At 49.8% G+C, this 20,360-nt stretch overlaps 1 protein-coding gene and 1 long non-coding RNA gene across 3 annotated transcripts in view; one reads left to right on the top strand and one right to left on the bottom strand.

The window, feature by feature from the left end:
- NHS (NHS actin remodeling regulator) overlaps positions 1-20,360 on the top strand; it is a 346,591-nt gene that overhangs the window by 210,265 nt on the left and 115,966 nt on the right. The window lies entirely within an intron of this gene.
- Positions 5,681-10,179, bottom strand: LOC144307755 (uncharacterized). Its single transcript, XR_013374475.1, has 2 exons — positions 9,650-10,179; positions 5,681-8,076 (listed from the first exon to the last, which is right to left on the bottom strand). It is a non-coding gene; the product is annotated as an uncharacterized LOC144307755 (long non-coding RNA).

Here is a 20,360-nt window from a genome sequence, read left to right as displayed (position 1 = left end):
AAGAAAAAGTTCAAAGACAGAAGAAAATCCTTTACACTTCTTTAAGTGGGGTTCCTTCTGTGTGGGGGGTCCCTTAGAGCATACATAAGGCTACTTGGCAACAGTCCAGTTACTGTTAACAAGATAAACTGATTACACTTCTCATTTCCACTCCCCTCTACATTCATGCACACTCACTTGCACCTCTTTCCCGAGGAATTCCAGCAACAGTGCTTTCAGGCTGGGGGGGGGGGGCGGTTTAAATCAAGATAAACTGCTTTCCTTCTTTCTGAAGAGCAGGATTCAAGAACAATGTCGGCCAAGCGCCAGAACAGTCTCAGACAGAACATGCTGGCTTCGTTCAGGGACACTGAATTGATATTTGTAACCATTTCAAACTTCTCTCGAAGTTATTTCAGAGCTCGGAAAATAGAACAAAAGGAATTTGCATTCTTTTTTTCTCTTTCCAGAGTCCACAGCTCTCACGAATGCCTGCCAAACCTAGTATATGGTTAGACATTTATTCAGCCATTCACATTGCCATTATTCATGGTTCAAACAAAGAACTTGATAAAATATAGTTATAAGTGCTAAAAGATGTTTCTGTGACTTCACACCATGGCTCAACACCATCCTGATGGCACAGCTCCAGTGGCCTTTTAGTCTTCACTCTGATTGATAGCCAAAGCTAGAGTGGTGGTTAAGAGCGGGGCATGTAGTTTAATGAGCTACGAGAACTTCCTTTGCCCAAGCCCCTTGGTGGGGCTCGTGGCCCAAGAGGAAAAGAAATTGGCTTGGTTTCGGTGACCTCTCATTGAAGACTAGACAACTTGAGGGCCACAGATTTGCTTCTTCAAGGACCTATTACCACTATCCCACACCATCCCACTCTGGGGCCTTAAGAACGTCACTTGGGCAACATTTGTGGCCTGATAATGAAGCATTGTTAATGTTATTTTTAATAATAGAGTTAAAAGCTATTGATCAAGTTAACCATACTGTACAAATGAAAGGTAAGATTTCACGTGTGTACAAATACATGCTAATAAAGACATCTCCAGATAGGAGACATTTATATCAAATGGGAGACAGGCTACAGGTGCGTTGCTTTAGTAAAATGTTTCCCAAACTATGTGGGTCTTTGGGATATAGTAGGTCACACACATTCATTTCTATGGTCAAAGGGTTTGAGAAAACTGGCTGAGCGTGTATATACATATATACCGATATATACATATACTCTGATCTGCAGTAATTGGACTCTTGCCAAGTGTGTGTGTGTGTGTGTGTGTGTGTGTGTGTGTATAAACGCTCAGCCATATATATATATATACTTGTTTATATAATATACAAGTTTCTTTACTACAGAACCTATCAGAGCCTTTAATATCCTGAAGGACATTGTGATTCTCTAAGAGGATCAAGCATGAAGTATTTCCCAAATTCATTTGACCATAGAGCTCTCTTAACACATTTGGGTCTTGGATTCCATGAAACATATTTCAGGAGATGCTGTTTTAGAAAGTGCTTTTCTGTACGAGTGATCCTTTATAGCTCAGGCAGGCCATGCCTCCAGCAATAAAGAATTTCTGGGGCTTCTCAGTGGGAGGAAGGGGTGAAGGAGTTGGGGAGAGAGGATGATCAGATATCTGAATAAGCAAGCAAGGTCTTGAACTCCTCGAGGCCAGAAACTCCGCGAGGACCCCTTGAGGTCGCTCTGACCTGCACGCGGCACAAATGTTTGACACCTGATTGTTGAGGTGAATGGATGAATGAACGCTTTCTCCGAGCCTGAGTTAAGCCAAGCACCAGCTGATCTTGATTATCCTTTGACTGGGGTCATAGAATAATTTAAAATGCATCCTGAAGATTTGGGATCCCTTATACTAGATAAATGGTCAAATCAAGTGAAGAAATAAGGGAACTGGCTCACCTTGGGTGTCCCCGAACTGTGGGCCCACCTCAGTAAAATCCCCGAGGGCGCTGTTGGTTGGGGCGGGAAGTGCCTGGTGCCTCCCCCTTTGACTTGAGAAAGAGGAAAGCATGTCTGGTTACATTTTGAGGTGGGCTCTGAGGGCAGCACAGGGGGTCTTCTCTGCACATCTATGCTCATACGCACGGCACTGGCTCTTACACGCACATCCCGACACAGCAGTGTGTCAGTCGTAAGCTCAAGTTGGAAGCCTCAAGTACTTTGTTATTAATGACAGGCATTTGGGAACGATTTACTTTTAAATATAAATTTGGATGGATTTAAGGCTGAAGCTAACCTCCCATTTTGATATGCTTTCCAGAGTGAGAGAGGAAACAGCTTGCTTACTGGGAACGGTACGTGCGTGCACAATCGGTTAGATGTATCTTATTGGAACACAAACAGTGAGGGTGCTGTGCCAGAAGTGTACCTTCCAAGCAAATGCCTAACTAGCAAAATAAGTAAAGAGCCCATCTGAAAACTCCCAAGTGCAGGTCAGTGAGTAGCTTGGGTAATTTAGAATTCCTTCTCTTTCTTTGGAGTTCATGATGTTTTCCCAGGAGTGTGTGAATCACGCTTTCTCACCACGGGTCAGCCATCTTGACACCTACAATATGGAAGTCCTAAGGACCTCTTTGGCCTTCCCCTCACACGCTTAGCCCTAACCCCAATCCTAATCATTCATTGCCAAGGAAGCCCCATTCCCCTTAGGGTTTGCGATGGCCACTATTGCCCTCAGGCCTGGATTGGCATCTAGCTTCTCTGCGTTCCATCCTGTCCCTGCGTCCAATTAGTGGGGACTGGCAGGCCTCCTTCCGTGGAAGAGTTTGTCACTGTGGGTATGCAGGGAAAGGGTTAATGTAACCCTTTCCCCTTCTCTATGGAAATCTGCCCTTGTGTTCACTTTCCAGCTCTGTTGCCCTGGAAACCTGGTGAAGGTGGAATGTCAGCTGTGTTACCAGGCAATATTGCTTATAGTAAAAATGACCCAATTGTTAAATAGCTTCTGGTGCAGCAGGATTGTAAATGAGTCTAAATACCTGGCAGGAAGCCATAGCTTTGGGCTCCCCTGAGTGTGGGACTTTTGGTTCTGGCGTGTCCCTTATGGGGCCCCTGAAAACCATAGTTGCTTACAAGAAGTATTAGGTCCTCTGGGGCCGGGGGGCTTCTAAGCCAAGATGGGCCCTGTACTCTCCATGTGTCTGCACCTGAGCCACCACTTAGCGGCCCCTGGACAGCATGTGGGCTCCTGTAAGGACCCCCGCAGAGGCGGGATGCCTGAAGCTGCCCTGCTGGCCAGTGGTGGCTCCTAGCTGGTTTCCTTCTGAGTGGACTCACACCTGTGGCAGCCTGTGGTCGTCTCGGGAGCCAAAATGTGTTGTTGAACCGATGGAGGCCCCCGACAGACCCCAGAATCACGAGAGGGTGGGCACGCTTTTAGCACCCATGCTGGTCTGGCCCCTCACATCCCAGTTCCCAGAGAGTCGTCTCCCTGTCATTGGAAGGTAGTCAAAGCCCATTTCCATTAAGAATGATCCTGGTGATTTGTCTTCCTTGAACGAGAGTGACCAGTTGGAAGGGCCGAGAAGGATTTACTCTCAGTTTTCTCGGAAGTTGTATGTTTCCTATTTGTGGGTTTGTCCATCCTGCTTCTGAACCTCTCGAATTCCTTGCACTTCCAGAAGCCTCCTGGCCTATGAGCTTCAGATGGCTGGAGCACAGTTTCAGTGCTGCATTTCATTCACAGCCAGCTCTGCTGCTGTCTGGGGCCTCGCCGGCACCAGTTCATACAGAGACTCATCCTTTAGCAGGATGGGCTTGGCAGGAATTGTTTCTTGTTTCTTGAGGACTTATTATGAGCCCAGAGCTGCTCCAAGTGTTCCACGTATACTGACCTGCAAACAACCCTATGAGGTAGGAACTATTGTTTATTACCTTCATCTGTCAGAGGGGAAGCCGAGGCACAGGGCAGGGTGAGTGACTTCCCCAGGGCCACACAGCTCTCAAGTGGCAGAGCCAGTGTTCATACCCTGAGAGTTGAGTTTTCCACCCCTACGGTAAGCTGCCCCTCTGAGTCTCATAATGAAGACCGGATTTTTGCCCGGCCTCGGGGAGTTGAGGGTTGAGGCTGTTGGAGAATGTCCCGGACGTACTTGGTGGATCCAGAGAACAGCTACCGACCAACTGATGGAGAAGTGGAGGATGTTTTAATTCTCTGCCTTGTAGAAGAAAGCTGAGGCACACCACCCCATTGGGATCACTCACCCACCAAACACTCAACGAAGCACCGGCTCTTAGGGAAGGAAGGATACAGCAGTGAACCAAAGGGCCCCAGCTCCCTGCCAGCGAGGAGTTTCCATTGCCGTGTATGTCCTGATCTGATTCTGCTGTCCATAGAAACGAGGAAGAGGAGATTCAGGGAGAGGAAAATAAACAGAAAAGCAAGGAAAGAGGAGGAAGGAGAAATGTTCCAGCATTTTGTTACTCCCCTGGTTTCCCAGCATGACTCTGCCCCCCAACCCCCTGGGCCAAAGTCAAACCACTGATCATACTGCCCAATAGAACTTTCTGCAATGATGGAAGTGTTCTCTATATGTACTGTTCAAAAGAGTAGCCCCTAGCTGTGTGTGGCTCTGGAGTACTTGAAAGGTTGCTAGTGTAACTAAGGAACTGAATTTGAAATTATATTTAAAAATTTAAATAGAAGTGGCCACATGTGACAAGTGGCTTCTGTAGTGGACTACACAGCCCTAGAACTTTCCTATCCTAAACATGACATCAAGCACCCTTTTCCCCAGCCTGGTCCGGGTTATTCTAAGTTCCTAAATTTCACTGGGAAAAGTCTGAATAGGTGGCCAGACCTGCAGCTTTCAAATGTGCCTTGTTGGATTAAAACTTAAATCCATGAACATGGGCCACAAAACCCCAAATTCAGTCTTTCTCTTCAGAGTTGAATTTCTTCCCACTGCTACTTACTTTGAACACATTTCCAGGTAGCTAAGTAAAACAGGAGCTGTTTAAATATCATTTTTTTAAACAAGGCAAGCAGAAGGTAAGAGAAAGGGCAGGAGGGGAGTAAAAGAAAGGTCGATATTGTGGCATCGTACCAGTCTTTGTTTCTAAATCTCAGCAGCCTTGAAAGAGAACATTAAGATATCTTTTACTCTCTGGCCTGGCTTCTCGGAGAGAGGGAGACATAAATGAAAGCCCTCTTTGTGTGGCTATACTGTGACTGCAGAGACAATGAAAAGACCTTTTTTTTATTCCTTCTTTTGGATATAAGTTTATGTGTGTGTGTGTTGAAGCCCTTGTCGCTACAAAGCAATCTCACAATTAGCTACTGTTCACCTTCTTGGCTCCAGTCTTTGTAAAAATAATGATGATAGTAACTTTTTTTTTTTTAAAAAAACCTGCTGTCCATACTCAGGAAAATTTCTTGGATCCTGAAGGATTTTACAGACAGTACGCAGAGCCTCGGGCCCTAGCTGACCTAATAAGCTTGAAACTTGAGCAGTTTTTACAGACTGGATCAGATATGGAGCACCCTTCACTGAAATCCTGCCCCCTGGGCTACGGGCAAGGTCGATGAGTTGGGATGCACTGGCCCAGCTGGGGATCCATTTGACTGGTCAGTGCCTGTGCTATACAGTTGTTAAATATTTTGAATATCACCCCTGACTATTGTGGCCATGGCAATCCTGCAGGAAATGAAATTATTTCAGTGAGAAAGCACTTAGCCATCCCTGTATTGATTTATTTAACACCAAATTGAGTCAGACAGTGAGGGAGACAGATACACAAACAAATACCGTATGGAAAAGGCTGAGCCAATGCTCAGATGGAAGTGTTTTTTAAAACCTGTGGGAGGCCAGAGGAGAAAGTCATTCTTTGACATGGCGGGTATCAGGGAAATTTGAAGAAGAAAATGATTTTTGATCTGGATCTTGAAAGATGACTAGAAGTTCACCAAGGCACAGGGCATTCTAGGCAGAGGGTGCAGTAAAGCCACAAGGTGTGACATGCCGCAGAGAGGAATGACAAGTGCCATGCGTTTGGAGCACAGAGTTTGGGCGGTGGTGGTCGAAGTGAGTCCAGTAGGAGGCGAAGTGGGGGATCTGTGCTGGTGTCACATTCCCAAGTGCTTTGGATGCCATGCCAGCAGTAGACTTGGTTCTGTAGGCAACAGGGAGCCAGTCAAGTTTACTTTAGCATGTAACTGATAGTGGGGTTTGATCTGAAGGAAGACATTGATAGGCATGTGACAGAGTGAGCGGAGGGAGAAATGGACCAGTATTGGGGAGAGCAGCGAGGAGACGACAGTTAACATGGGGCCCGAGGGGCCCGTTGGCCTGTGAGTAGCTGAGGCACTGGGAAGAGAGGGCTGGGTGGAGGTGAGGGCCGTCATGGAGTAGGGCCAACTGCAGTTAGTTAGCAGATGTGGAAGACAGGGAGGGGATGAGGGTGGTTCTAGCTTTTTAACGAAGAGGCAGTCGCTTTGGGTGGAAATGGAGAGTTCGGCTCTGGACAGGAAACTTTTGAGGTGCTCGTCCCAGAAGGTAGTTGGAATATTATGCCAGCCCTACCGTCGGGCATATGAAGGCTTCTCTCTCCGTTCTTTCCGAGTTGTTAACCATCTGTTACATTCAGTTGACTTTCCTTATTACACAATCAGATAACCCAAGACTCAATGGTGATGGCTGTGGAGCTTCTACCTAAGAAAATGCCTGGCTTCGAGGGGGCTCCCATGGAAGCGCGTTGCTTTAAACTGAATTGCACAATCCAGGTCTATAAAAGTGGGGCAGGGAAAAAAGAGCAAATATAAAATAAATCATTACGGGAATATTACCAAAGCACAATTCTTTACTTGCAACATGAGTGATGTCAGCGGCCGCCCAAGACTAATCAGCACCAAATGAAATGAAATGAGCACGATTAATGAAAATGTGTAGCTAGACACTTTGTTCTCCTTTAAAAGGATACTTAAATGAGTGTATAGAGGCAGAGTTCCCATTTGTTCCTATTTGGTTGGGAGTCTGATGGACACCTGGAGGGATTAGCACCCCTCCAAGCCATCCTTTGGTGCCACCATGACAGTGATAAAGGCTTCGTTCCAATATCAAGCTGAACGATTTCTCCTCTAACATCCAGATTTATCATTTTGTGGCTGCACTGCTTCTTGAAGATCCTGTTTCAACGACAGGGATTTAGCTACAGGAGCTTTGCTTGTTTCTACTGGGTTGGATTCTACATCTTTTGAACTATTTCTTTCATGAATCATTCACAGGATATAGCCAAGGTAATGTAACTTTGTCTCCCTTTATTAAGGCTTTTATTCCCCCTCGCCTGGGCAGAGATAACACTCGCCTCTGGAAAGGCTGTGAGAAGTCATTGTGTGCAGTGAATTTAGATACCTCTGTGGGTCTGTGATCTGCAAACTCCGCTCCGTGTAATCACATAGATCTGTAACCGCTACTCATGTATGAACTTTGGTGAAGTCTGCTAAAGATTACGGCAGATCTGCCCGTTTAGAAACTTTTACTGGCTACTGTTTTGTTTCAGGATGGCTGGCGGAACCACAAATTGAGCTTAAGATGTATCTTGAAACCCTTCAGCCGTGCCCCACATTTGATCAGAATCAGTCAACTCCTTTGAAAGTTATCATGAAACAAATAGGGGAGATAAAAGCAAAACGCTGAGTGGCTGAGGTGAAACAGACCCCTTGTTTTGGTTGGTTATTTGATCTCAAACCATATCCTGTCATTAGGCACATTGTCAGATTTAAGAACTAATTCCAGACCCCCATTTATATGGGGGAAGCCGGAGAACACAATAGAGGGGAGGGGGAAACCCGCCCAATTTGCTGCATCACCCCCCACCCCAATTTCCCTTCCCTAGCTCAGTGGGAAGACTGGGTTTCCTCATCGCCCTTGGCTTTTAGTCCATCCATTGCTAGGACATAACATCTGATTCCCCGGTTTAAAAAAAAAAGAAACAACATTGAGGGGAAGAACCATCAAAGAGAAAGAAACAGGGGCCCCCAGCTGGCTCAGTCGGTAGAGGTGCGACTCTTCATCTCTTGATCTCAGGGTGGTGAGTTCAAGCCCCATGTTGGGCATAGAGATTATCTGAAAAAAAGGGAAAGAAAGCTTTTTACAAATTTCTTTTTTCACTTCATAGAAGCTTGGCTGGCTTTTTCATAATAAAGTTGGCTAGCAATGATAATTCAGTGATATTCCCATTCATGGGGAATTTAGGGAAGATTGTGGGGCAAAATTCTCGAACTTTCCACGTGTTCAGCAAATGAGCAAGAGCCAAATCATCCATACCCAGACAGAAGGGGGTGAGTCTTTATCAGGTGGTTGAGTTCAGAACTATCCTTTTACCAGCAGAGAGCGCTTCTCTTTGTTTCCATCGGAATGTGTCACGAGCTGTCTCCTTGGAAGTGAAATCCAGGCTCTGCAAATCCAGACTGTCCAGCCATCAAGCCGGGGCCCTTGCCAGATAGGCGTGTTCTCGAAGAGCGGAGACACGGCCAGTCAGAGAACCATCGGGGAAAGAAATGATGTAAATCTCGGGTCCTGTTTGGATCCTGTGCATTTGACGGAAGCTAGAATTTAACTTGCAAGGAAGCGTGAATGCACGTTTGGTCAATGAGATTCAACAGCGATTTCTCCTAGGATTGCCGCCGCCGCCCCTGCCCTGCCCTGCCCCCGCCAGCAGCATCTCTCGAGGAGACATTCCGAGTGGACAGCGAAGGTTTTCCAAAGTACCCAGCATGGCCTGAGTGGAACAGCTCGCAGGCATCGAACCAGGTGGATTCCGACGCCGCGTTTCCTGGGAGCGTCTCCCGTGAACGGTTAGGTCCTTCTTAGGGAAAAATGTGGTTGTTCACGTTGTCGAAACAGACGTCACTTTGTGGCGCTGCAGCATCCCGGGTCGAGGCGTGTTCCCTCTGGCCCTCCGCCGGCCTCCGCCGGCCACCCTCCCTGCTCCCACTCTCCGGACCCCGCACTTGACAGCGCCCGTGGTGCCCCCTGCCCTTTCCTCGTGCGGCTGGCCGTGGAGCGGCTCCCGCGGCCGTCTGGCTCCCGTGGGCGCCTCCGTCCTCCCGCCCCCGGGCGTGCGTGCTTGCCGGCACCTCCCGCACTTTGGTGACCGACGAGGAGGGCCGTCGCTACGCCGCTTTGCGGTGGGAGAGGGCGGCGCCCCAGCGTAGGGCCAGGCCGCTGCCCCCTGCGTGCCGTGGGCTCCCCAGTCCTGGGCCACGGATCCCCGTGCTTCGCGGGCCCTCGTCTTCGCTCTGCCCAGCCACGCTGCGCTCTTTTCCGCAGGCCAGCCCGGCGTGCGCAGCTGGGAGTGACCTCTCTGGAAATTACAGTCCAAGCGCCCCTGCCGCTCCCCTGGTTACCCTCCGACCCGGCCTCCCAAGCTGCCCTGTTCCCCATGCGCCCCCTCGGCTGCCTGTGCGCCGCACGTCGGGGGTGCGTGCGTCCGCGGGTTCGCTGTCAGGAGCCACCGCGGCGGGCGTGCCCCGCCCACGCATCTCGTGGTCACGACGCCGCGATGACCCTGCACCAACAGGTGCCCGGGGGAGGCGAGGGCGGACTCTCCCCATCTGCCCGTCCTGCGGCGTCCCAGGGCTCCCAGGTTCAGGATCCGAAGGGCCCTTGCTACCCAGCTCCCCCAGACTCAGTTTACCTGGGGGGCCTGGCTTCATCGGCACAATGGTCTGAATGAGAGATCTTGCCTCCTTCTTGCCGTGCCCTGTGACGGCAGCAGCAGCAGCAGCAGCAGCCCCTTCTTGGAGCTCGAGAGGCCGAGGGTCTGAAGGCGCGTCTAACGGCGGCACCGCGGCACGAGCGACCCTCGGTGTCACGCTAGAATGTGCTTCCACGTTTCCGGCACGCTTCCGCTTGTTTTCATAATTCCCCATAAGAGGATGACCCTTCCCCTCCGCACTTCGTTCGCTTCAGTCGGTTCCTCTCCAGACGGACTTTCAAAGACGTGTTTTAAATTGACTGTGGCAGCGGCATAAATAGCGAAGGGCGCACGCACGGAAACTCCAGGGGTTTGCACCTTGGCTGATGGGCGACTAGATCATTCTGACCACTGGGTCTATTGAAGGCAACTGAAAAGAAAGCATAAAATAGAAGGAAGCATCAGACCCCTCAGCTCCTGTGAAATGGAGTTAATTGATGGGCTTGTGGTTAATGTGCTAGTAAACCTACTTCGCTCAACATGCACTTTCTTCTGGGGGTGGCAACAGGAACACAGTGTTTGGTTTGTTCTTGTGAGATTAAGAGACGCCTGGTATCACTTAGTATCGATTGGGGTGGAGGAGGGGGGCTGGTGTTAAAATGCTGAGCGTTCTGCAGAAGAAGGTCTGCATTGTGGAGAAGTGATAGGGGGAGAGAGAGAGGATGAGTGATAGCTATAAGCGGTGGCCCTCGCTTTTCAGAGGCTCGGAGCTGTTGACAGAACAAATAATCACATCCAAGAGACTTTGAAGCTACCCACATGGTCAGCAGAAAAGGGGCCACGAGGCGCAGCCGTACATGCTGGAATTAGTTCAGAGAGCAAAAGCAAGGACTTGCCTTTGCTTGAAGCCAAAACCAATCTGAAACCACAGAACCTCGGCCCGAGGGCTAGGCAAAAAAGCTTGCTTTTGAAACCTGAGCTCCTGTTGCTGTGGGGGTGGGCGGCTGGGGGGATTGGTGTCTGTTCCACTTGTACAAGCAAACCCCTCTGATAATTTTGACCCTGCAAAAATTACATAATCCTTTCATCACAGCGGGTTACATTTTCCAAGGGCACAGCTCTGACTTTCAACCGATTATAGGTGAATTGTTAGGACTCTAGCACCCACGCTTAAATATGTGTTTGTTTCATTTCCAAAGTTCCGTGTATTAAGTGTCAACAATCTACACTCATGCTGCCTCATGTTGGAAAATTAACTCAGGAAATCCCAAAATGAAAAATTTCCCCCCTTGGCAATTTCCCATCCCGGTCGTGTGATAACGGTTTTTTGTGACAGCCAAGTACAGCACTAGGCACACGGTGGGTCTGGGGGTCTGGAGCTCTGCAATCAGTGTCTTGTGTTAATCCAGGCTTTCCTCCAAAGAGTTGGCAGTGCTGGGTTTGGTTTGTTTTGTTTTTTACACCCCCCCCCACACATGTCCAGGCCGTTCTCCCTCCCGTGTTCCCTAATCTTGCCTGTTGATAACACTGTTAGCTCCATGGTCTCTTCCCTCACTGCCCCGACAGCCTAATATTCCTCCTTTGGACCTTTTGCAGATGGCCCCTCTTTTCCACTTTTTCTGCACCCCTTCCCCTCCTGCCTGCTGCCCCATCCCAGGGCACGTTCTGGCCATTTCTCGTCTGGAATATGGCCATAGTCTCCATAAGCTTGTCACGCCTGTCTTCTAAAACCACGCCGGTTCCAGTGGATTCATTTGACATTCCCAGTTCATCATCTGGCGTCTTTGGAGAGACCAACATCATCTTTCCAGCCTCATCCATCAGGACTGCTCTCCCTTGACCCCCTCGCCATCCACAGAGCGTACCACACACTTACCCACCTCCTACCCTTGGCTCAGGCTGCTTCCATCCCCTTTCCCACCGATAAATCCTCCTTGTCTATCGTGTTCATCGTACAGGCTACCGCGTGGAAAGCCCACTCTGATCCCCAGAGATAGAACTCATCACTCTTCACCTGGTACTTTCTGGAACCCTTTGTTGGGAGCTCAATTTCTGCATGTATTTCAGCCTAAAACAATTAACCAACTAGAAAACAATCTAGTTAGTTAATTTTGTGCTTGGGAACAACTAAACTATAAGCCCCTTGAGCCCAGGAATGGCCTCCGGGCCCTGCTATGGTGCCTTGCAAGTGGCCTGGTCCTAAGAAGAGCTCAAGGGATGAACTGAGTGAATAAATGACACCCCGTGTTGGAGGTAAAGAGGGCTCAGCATCGACCGCTGTAAGGACAGTAGAGGGATTCTTTTGCCCATAGTCCTTCAAAGGACAAGTAAGTCAGGGACACCATTGCTTCTGTCACAGTCCTCAGTGGCTGTGTATTGCTACCCCTTCAGAGATCTTGGAACTAGATATTCAGTTGCCATTTGTTATTTTATACCTGGGGATTTGTATATACGTGCATCTGTGGTAGGAACGTGGGAGGCAGGTAGATGGTACCTGTGTGCATCAGACTGTTCACTCTTGAGTAGCACTGTCCCGTAGAAAAACAATTTGAGCCACACATACATGTTTAAATTTTCTAGCACTCAAATTTAAAAAGGAACAAGAAGCAACATTAATTTTAATAATATATTTTAGGGACGCCTGGGTGGCTCAGTGGTTGAGCATCTGCCTTTGGCTCAGGTCATGGTCCCCCCCGGTCCTGGGATCGAGTTCCCTGCATGGAGCCTGCTTCTCCCTCTGCCTGTGTCTCTGCCTTTCTCTCTGTGTCTCTCATGAATAAATAAATAAAATATTTTTAAAAATAACATTTTAGTTAGCCCAGTTAGCCCAAATTATTACTGTGTCAGAATGCAACCGATACAAAAATTATTAATCATTTTCATTTTTCCTGTTTTTGGTGCTAAGCCTTCAAAATCTGGTGTGTGTTATATGCTTACAGCACATCTTCATTCAAATGCTAAATTTTCATCAGAGATACTTGATCTGTGTTTAGATTTTATAAAATTTATATTTGAAAAGGTAGCTTCACATATCCACGTTCTCCCGAATGTGTTTAACGTTTTTCTCCTAACTGAATTTAACAACAGCTCTGCAATTTAAATTCAAACTAATTACAATTAAGTAAAATTGTAAAGTTCTGTTCCTCGTTCACACTGGTCTCTTTTCAAGTGCTCAGTAGCCACATGTCGCTAGGGGCTACCATCTCAGAGCTCGTAGCCCTAGGGAGACAAAGATTTCTCAATGCCATTTAGCGCCTTCCTCTGCTGCTACAACTTAGTTTTTAAGAAGGAGAAAAGGGTGATTGGGCGAGTTGTTAGACGAGTCCAGTTAGCCAGCCTGGCCAGCAAGTTCTTCGTGAAATTAGGGCCCTGCTGCTGGCCTCCTGGGGCCGCCACGAAGGGTAATCGGCTTCTGTTGGGGAAGCATGTGAAAATCCAGGGATGAAATGGCGCATGTAATTCCCAGGCTTGTTGGATTGTAGACTGGGGCCCGTCTACACAGCAGCCGCACCCCACACAGCCACCCTGATCTGTGTTTTCTTCTGTCGTCGCGGTCTACGCTGGCGTCTGACGGCACCTGTGTCAATTGCATGTTTTGTTGTCTGCAGCACCGGGGTGACATGCTTTAGATGCTCACGGCTTTTATCAGATCTGAACATATTTGAAGTTTCAGTGCTTAACAGCTTTTGAGTGATCAAATATGTGGAAAACGTCTTTCTCAGCCAAAGAGCATATTTTCCAAATCCAAAATAGTTGAATATATTTTTCCCCTTCCTGCAAGTTTCCCATTGGATGGCACCCCAGAGACCAATTTAAAGCTTGAGAAGTTTAGAGCAAAAATGTTCTGGAACAAATGAAAATGAGGTGTGTCACTTAACCGAGTCTCTAGCCGCCCGTGTCTCCTGCAAAGCCGTGAAAGCATTCAGCGTTACTTAGTTCTAATAGGAAACTGAGCTTAGGGATTGACGTCCCCAGAATTGTGTGAGGGCGAGGCAGGGCCGCGTGGCTGGCTTTGAGGCGAGATTTGAGGCCTGAGGGGAAACCGAAATGACTCTGGACCCTAAGGGTTTTAAAACAGGTGCAGTCCCCCCCTCCTCCCCTCCGGGAAGCGTGCTGTCCACAGTTGGATGAGTGGTTCAGCGGCAGTTCACTGAGCTCGGGGATGGAAATGGCAAATTTCTCCCCAAATGAGCTTACTCTCTGCTGCTGTTGGGTGCAAGGCATCCTTCAGCTAGGGCGGGAATTACGGCTTCCATCTGTTCCTTAATGTGAAAAATGTGTGCGGGCCTCTGTGCTACCAAGCTGCATGAACTGTAGACGGCCAGATCTGCTGACACATTGAGTCACGGCCCTCCGAGTGGCTTTTGTCAATTATTTCATTACATATCCAAATAACCATCCTGAGGGTGGTCTGGATTTGTGATCTGTGACAGTGTGGTGCTGACACATTTCTTGCCCTTCGAACTATCTGTTTTCTTGGCTTTGTTTAGGAATCGATGATATATAAGTACTCAGTATATTTAATCATTATTACTTTTGAAGTTAGCACAGCGCCGCCAAATCCACATCATTAATTCTTGGCTCCTTCCCAACGTCTCCAGTCTTTCACCTTACTCCTTGGTTTTGTTCAGACAAATCAAATAATGCTTTGTGCTTAGAGAGCAACTTTTATCAGAAAATTGCAAGGCCCTCTGCAAACTTTTATTTCTCTAAGCACAAATAAATATCTTCAGAGACCCATACATATTTTAGCGTGTTTATTCATGCTGGGGTTTCCCCCCCCCCCAGTGGGTAAGGAAAAGTATGGCTTTTTACGTGTTCACTTTGGAATATAGACATGTGATGTGCAGACTTAAATTTGGCTTGACATATTTAATAAATATCCCTTGAGTAAGTGATTAGACACAGAGTCAGGTATGCTCTTGAGAATATGGCCAAGTATTAGTTTCTTGTACTAATTCTACATACTTGAGCCCTTGCAGAGTTACATCATGTGCACTAGATGGAGAAATTATTTTCATCAATTAATAACTGTTTCCAATTGTCCCTGGAAAAGAGAATGCTTTGACTGGATTTTAAGCAGGATTAACTCACCAACTGCAAAATTCAGTTATTTCAGACTTAGCTCATGGTTTAATTGTTTGTGGTTGGCTGTTTGGCTTACATAATACCACCAATTTATTTTCATTACATTGACTACATACGGTCTGTATGTTAGCTCACTGTTAAGTGCACTTGTGGGAAAGACAATGCTAGGTGTTCACCCAACCCCATTTTCTTCCCCTACACACAGGTAGACTACATTTCCCAGCATTCCCTGTAGTTAGATGGAACCTTGTGACTGAGTTACGACCAATAGTATGTGAGCAGAAGTACTGGAATCCTCTTTAAGCCCTGCCTTAAAATCTTCCCTTCTAGTCCTCCACACTTTCTCTTCCTTTGCCTGTTAACTAGGTACAGAATATCCGATGGATGACCCTAGGCTCCTGAGGGATGGTGACTCCTGGAACAAGACAGGAGTCTGGTTCCCTGAACAACTGCATGGAGCAGAGCATTTCAGCTGAACTGTCTTGGGAGTGCATAAGCGAGGAATTGAACTTGGTTGTACAAAGCCAGTGAGATTTGGGGGTTGTTACCCAAGTTGGCCTACCCTAACTAATATTCTTATAGATGTAGTGGAGAATCAATCTTCTCCTTACACACGTTTTACAAATCTCGAGGAGGAATGGAACGAGCAGAGCACATTGCCGGTATTGAATAGTAAGTCGTGAAAAAGCATAACCAATGAGCCATGTGGCTCTTTGATCACCATGTCTAATTAAGCCACATGGTAACTGTGATTTTCTGGTTTGAGTCAGTCTTTTATCTGGGGCAGATGCAACTCTGGACAGTTTCATGTAGTAAAAACTGATCATTTCAAGTAAGCAGCTTCCCCAGAGGACAGAAGGGAGAGTGGTGCTGAAATCTGTATGAATTAGCAAGGACTTCAGGCTTTGGCTTTAATTTTTTTTTTCCTGTGGATACTTTCCTAACCTCCAGCCATGACCAGTTTGCTCATCTCTCCTGCCTCCCACCCTGTAGTCTTGTCACCACCCATGTGTCTTCATCAGACTTCTTGCCTTATTGGCCGGTAATGGCTAGCTCTTGATCCTGACTCTCTTCCCCTGTAGACCATATGTCTTCCAGGGCAGGGACCATTTGACCTTGGCTCACCATCACATCCACCCGGTGCCTAGGGTATAAGTATTGTAGACTGAGTGATAAAGGGAATGAATGACAGGGTGCTTTTGGTTATTAGGTGCCAGGTGCCATCAACAGCCTTAGGATCATTCCCGAGCTGGTTCTTAGACCAGGTGAGACCACTCTTCCACTGGAAAAATTAAGGAGGTAAACCGACTTCAGCTTTATCAACTCTCAAAACACAAATCAGTATTAGAAGCAAGATCAGGGCCCATTTCCAGGTTTCGTTTTATTAGCTGCTGTGAGTTTTTAAGAGCCAAAAACTTAATTAATTGATGGCCTTGTTTGTGGCCCAGGACGGATCTTGATGGTTTATCCTTTCTTGCATTCATTTGCCAAACATATATTGCGCTTCTTCCAGAGTGGAGCCCGGGTCTAGGTGCCAGGACACAGTGGTGCACAAGATAAGAAATGGCCCAGCTCTCAAGGAGGGCCCAGTCAAGTGCGCGACAGACCAACAATAAACAAACAAGAAAATGTCCGACGGAGATAACATTCTGTGGAAAAAAATTCAAATAGCTCAATGTGATCAAAAATGCCCAGGGCCAAGAAGATTCCATCGGTGGTCAGGAAGGGCTCTGGGCTTTCCCATAACGAGTAAGCTCTAGCCATATAGAAATGTGGAAAGAGGACATACCAGGCAAAGGGGGGCATATTTTATCAGGCCCCCAAGTGAGAGAGTATCCTGTCGGGGAAGAGGAGAATGTCTTGAGTGGTGGGAGCAGAGAGTGCATTGGGTGGGGGCGGGGGTAGAGAGTGATGCCAAGTGCACGGAGGCAGAGGGTCCTTTACGGAGAGCCTTGTTCGCTCTTTTTTCCAGACTGGATTTTAGCCTGTCAGCAGTGTGGAGCTGTGAGAAAGATGGAAGGCACAGGAGAGAAATGTGTTTTAGGAAGAGCCCTGGCTGCTTTGAGGAGAAACTGCCCCAACCCAAGCCCCAAAGGAAGGCCCAACTGGGGGGTGGGGGGTGTCAGAAGGTGTAACAGGAAACAGCCGGTTTTGGAGCTCCTTGAGAGGTAGAATTTATGGCTCTTGGAAACAGACTGGGCATGGGGATTGAGGCAGAGGGCTGCGATCCAGCATATTCCCGGGTGTTTGGCTTGGGCGTTGGCCATGGGGGGGGGTGCCCTCCTCTGAGACAGGAAACCCTGGGGAGGAGCAGGCGGGCACTGGGGGCCGAGGAGTGCTGGACGTGGTGAACCAAAGTACCTGTGGCATTGCCAACGGGGAGTGTGCAGGAGGCAGGTGAACGTGTGGCTAGACCAAGGGAAGAGAGAGCATCGTAAGGACTCAGGTATGACACAGAGGAAGGACTCAAGGACAGGCAGGTTGAGGTCAGACTATGAAGCCCGAGCACTGGATTTTATTTGATCCCTTTTCTGGCTTCCTTGCCCATCTTTTCAAAATGATGAAGAGTCATTTCTGCCCCTCCAAGCTGGTCTGCCCCAATCTGGGCTTCTCCTGGTCTCCATTTGGCTTCTACCCATTGGCGTTTATCCTCCGAGATCCTCCCCTTCCTGTCATGCGGTCCTGCTCTTTCATGCCTTCCCTGTGGCTCTAAGGAAGGAGTCCCCCAGCTGAGGGCTCACCCCTCCTCACTGCTGAGAGGAAGGTGCTGCTGGAGGCCCAGCTCCGCTGTTCTCGGGCCTGCGGTCCAGGCCTCCTCTTCCTCGTTCATAAAGCCAGGGCATGGGGCAGAGGTGCGCTGCGAGCTTTCACGTTTTCTGAGTTGGCTCAGTCCTCAGGGTGAAGCGAGTGGCCTCTTCCAGAATGAGCGGTAGCAGCCGCTACAATAGCCATCAGTGCCCGAGAGAGAAGAGCTTTTGTTGTTTTGTGCGAGGCCCCGTGGAGGCTGGGTGGGCTGCAGCTGTTCGGCTTCGATTAAAAACGCGCACAAACCCCCTTCTTTGTTCCGGGTTCACACCTTGACCATCTGAGCACATCTGGACGCCTGCAGCTCCAGTGGAGACGTGAGGACGTGCTATTCCACAAGCCCTAATTCGCCGCCGCCTCCTGTTCCCCACATTTCATTTGTTGAGGGCAGGAGAGAGTTCGAAGGTTTGGAGATACGGGGGGAGAATGCACCCCGGTTTTGAAGCCACTGGCAAGCAGCTTCCTGTCCCCAAGTCTCCATCCCCGGCCGAGGGCTCTGGAAATGCCGGTCGGTGCTTATGTGCCCTGGTATGTGGGCAAACGCTTCTGAGCGCCTCACAGAGCAAATGGCCCTGTTATGAGGACAGTCCCCCGCCTGCGGTGGTCCTCAAAGCATCGTCACCTCCTCCAGCAGAGGCAGGAGTCGGGACCTGCCAACAAAATCATGTCCAAGAACGTCGGGGGGTGGCCGTCATCCCCCGGCTGAGGGTGGGACAGGCCTGTGGGCCGTCCCTGTCCGGGGGGCAGGCCTGACTTGACAGTCTGCGGGCTGTGGGGTACAGCAGGTGAACCGGGGAACCGGGGGCTGGGATTCCACTCAGCAGGGGGCGGCCTCGCCAGCAGGGCCCGGAACGAGGGTCCCGGCAGACGCAGGCGGTGGAGGGGATCGGAGTGGGGCTCTGGACTGAGTCGGGGCCCCGCAGCCAGGGGCGGGGCGCCCGGGAGGCTGCCGCCTGGACGCTGATGGCAGCGCGGGGGAAGGCTCCGGGGGCCCTGTCACGGCCCCCGCCAAGCGGGAAGAAGGGGTCAGCCTGAGGCAGAGACAGCCGCTGCTCACCGGTGTCCACGGCCCCCTCTCCTTCCTGCGCACCCGACCAGGCCGCGTCTCCCTTGTTCCCTGTGGTCGGTGGAGCCGGGCCTGACGCGGACGCCAGGCAGTCCCCGCGTCCTGCGGCGGTGGGAGGTAGGCCTGAGGCGGGGTTAGGCGCCCGGGGAGGCGGGGTTAGGCGCCCGGGGAGGCGGGGTTAGGCGCCCGGGGAGGCGGGGTTAGGCGCCCGAGGAGGCGGGGTTAGGCGCCCGGGGAGGCGGGGTTAGGCGCCCGGGGAGGCGCGGTTAGGCGCCCGGGCCACGCTGCTGGGGTTTCTGGAAGGGTTTTCCGACGTCCCCAGAAACCTGGGCGCTCGGCTGGATGCACGCCTGGGTCCTGAGAAAGGCACGTCCCGCGAGTGACAGAGATGTCGGCTGGAGAACTGTCCCCGGGGCCTGCTGGTGGGGTCACGTTCACGGCCCCTAGACGGCGGTGCGCCCTCCGCCCGTCTGTCTCCTCACCTGCTCCCTCAGAGGGCCCGTCAGGGACCGGCCCCAACCTGGCTCACTCCCACGCTCCCCGCCCTTCGTCCTCAGGTGGGCACCCCGTCCGTGCCCCTGTGTAGCCGCGCCCTTGGCCACCGCTGTCAGGGCGGTGAGCTGGGTCCCCGTCGTCGTGCAGTGGCTCGGGTCGCGTCTGGAATCCTCATTTAGGTCGTAGTGCCCCTGGGGTCAGGCCGGTAGCTTCCTCGCGGGACACGGCGGGGGGGGGGGGGGGTGGAGCACAATAAGGGGCGGTGCGGCCTGAGGTGCTGTGTGCAGCGAAGTAAGTAAAGGCCCTCGGAGTGAACTAAAAAAAAAAAAAATCATCGTGCTGTCCAAGCCAGAGAATCCAGCCCAAATCGCCTCCCACCAATTTAAATCTTCTGCTACTATTTATCTCTCAGGAGGACTGATGTAAAAGCAGAAATCATAAGCCATGTCTGAAAATTCTATTTTTTTCATCTCCTGTGCCTAGCAGGGCACGACATAAAAATAATTAATATTTAATTCATAAACCTTTTGAGTGATGTCTAACGTCTATACAGAACAGTGCGCGAACCCTGCAGATCGATGAATGATTCGGAGAGCGCACCCCTGAACCCCCGGGCGGATCGACGCCTAGCGCGTCATCAGCTCCTCTCCCTTCACAAAGGCAAATCGCTCTCTTGATTTCTGACACCGTAGACTTGCCTGACTTTTATGTGTATAAGAATGGAACCATACAGCGTGCGCTGTTCGGCGTCAGACGCTTGTACTCCCCCTTCTATCTGCGAGATGCACCCATGCTGCTGCATAGAGCAGGGGCTGGTTCATGCTCGTCGTGTGTAGTTTTCCACGGCGTGACAGCGCCAGCACTTATCTGCCCAGCCTCCCGTTAATTAACATTTGCCTGTTGCTAATTTGGAGCTCTCGCTAACAGTCCTGCAGCAAGAGAGAAGACCTTCAGGCAGAACCGCAGAGACACCTGGGTGTCTGAGGTGGAAGGTGGTCCAGGGCAGCTGCGGGAGGACTCCGGAGTGGGCCGAGGAGCCGCGGGAAGGGCCGGCAGCAGCATCTGCCCACAAGTCCTTCTGGACTTTTAGGTCTCGGGCTCCCTTTACACACTTAAAAAATTTTGAAGACCCCCAAAGAGCTTTAGTTCGTATGACTTCTATCAACATTTATCATATTAGGAATGAAATCTGAGAAGTAAAGAAGTTTCACTTGGTGATTCATTTCATAATTAACAATAATAAGTACATACTCCACA

This window comes from Canis aureus, chromosome X (genome assembly GCF_053574225.1).
Source record: "Canis aureus isolate CA01 chromosome X, VMU_Caureus_v.1.0, whole genome shotgun sequence".
Classification (NCBI taxonomy): Eukaryota; Metazoa; Chordata; class Mammalia; order Carnivora; family Canidae; genus Canis; species Canis aureus.
The sequence above is the reverse complement of the archived record's forward strand: the minus strand, read 5'-3'. Positions and strand labels throughout refer to the sequence as shown.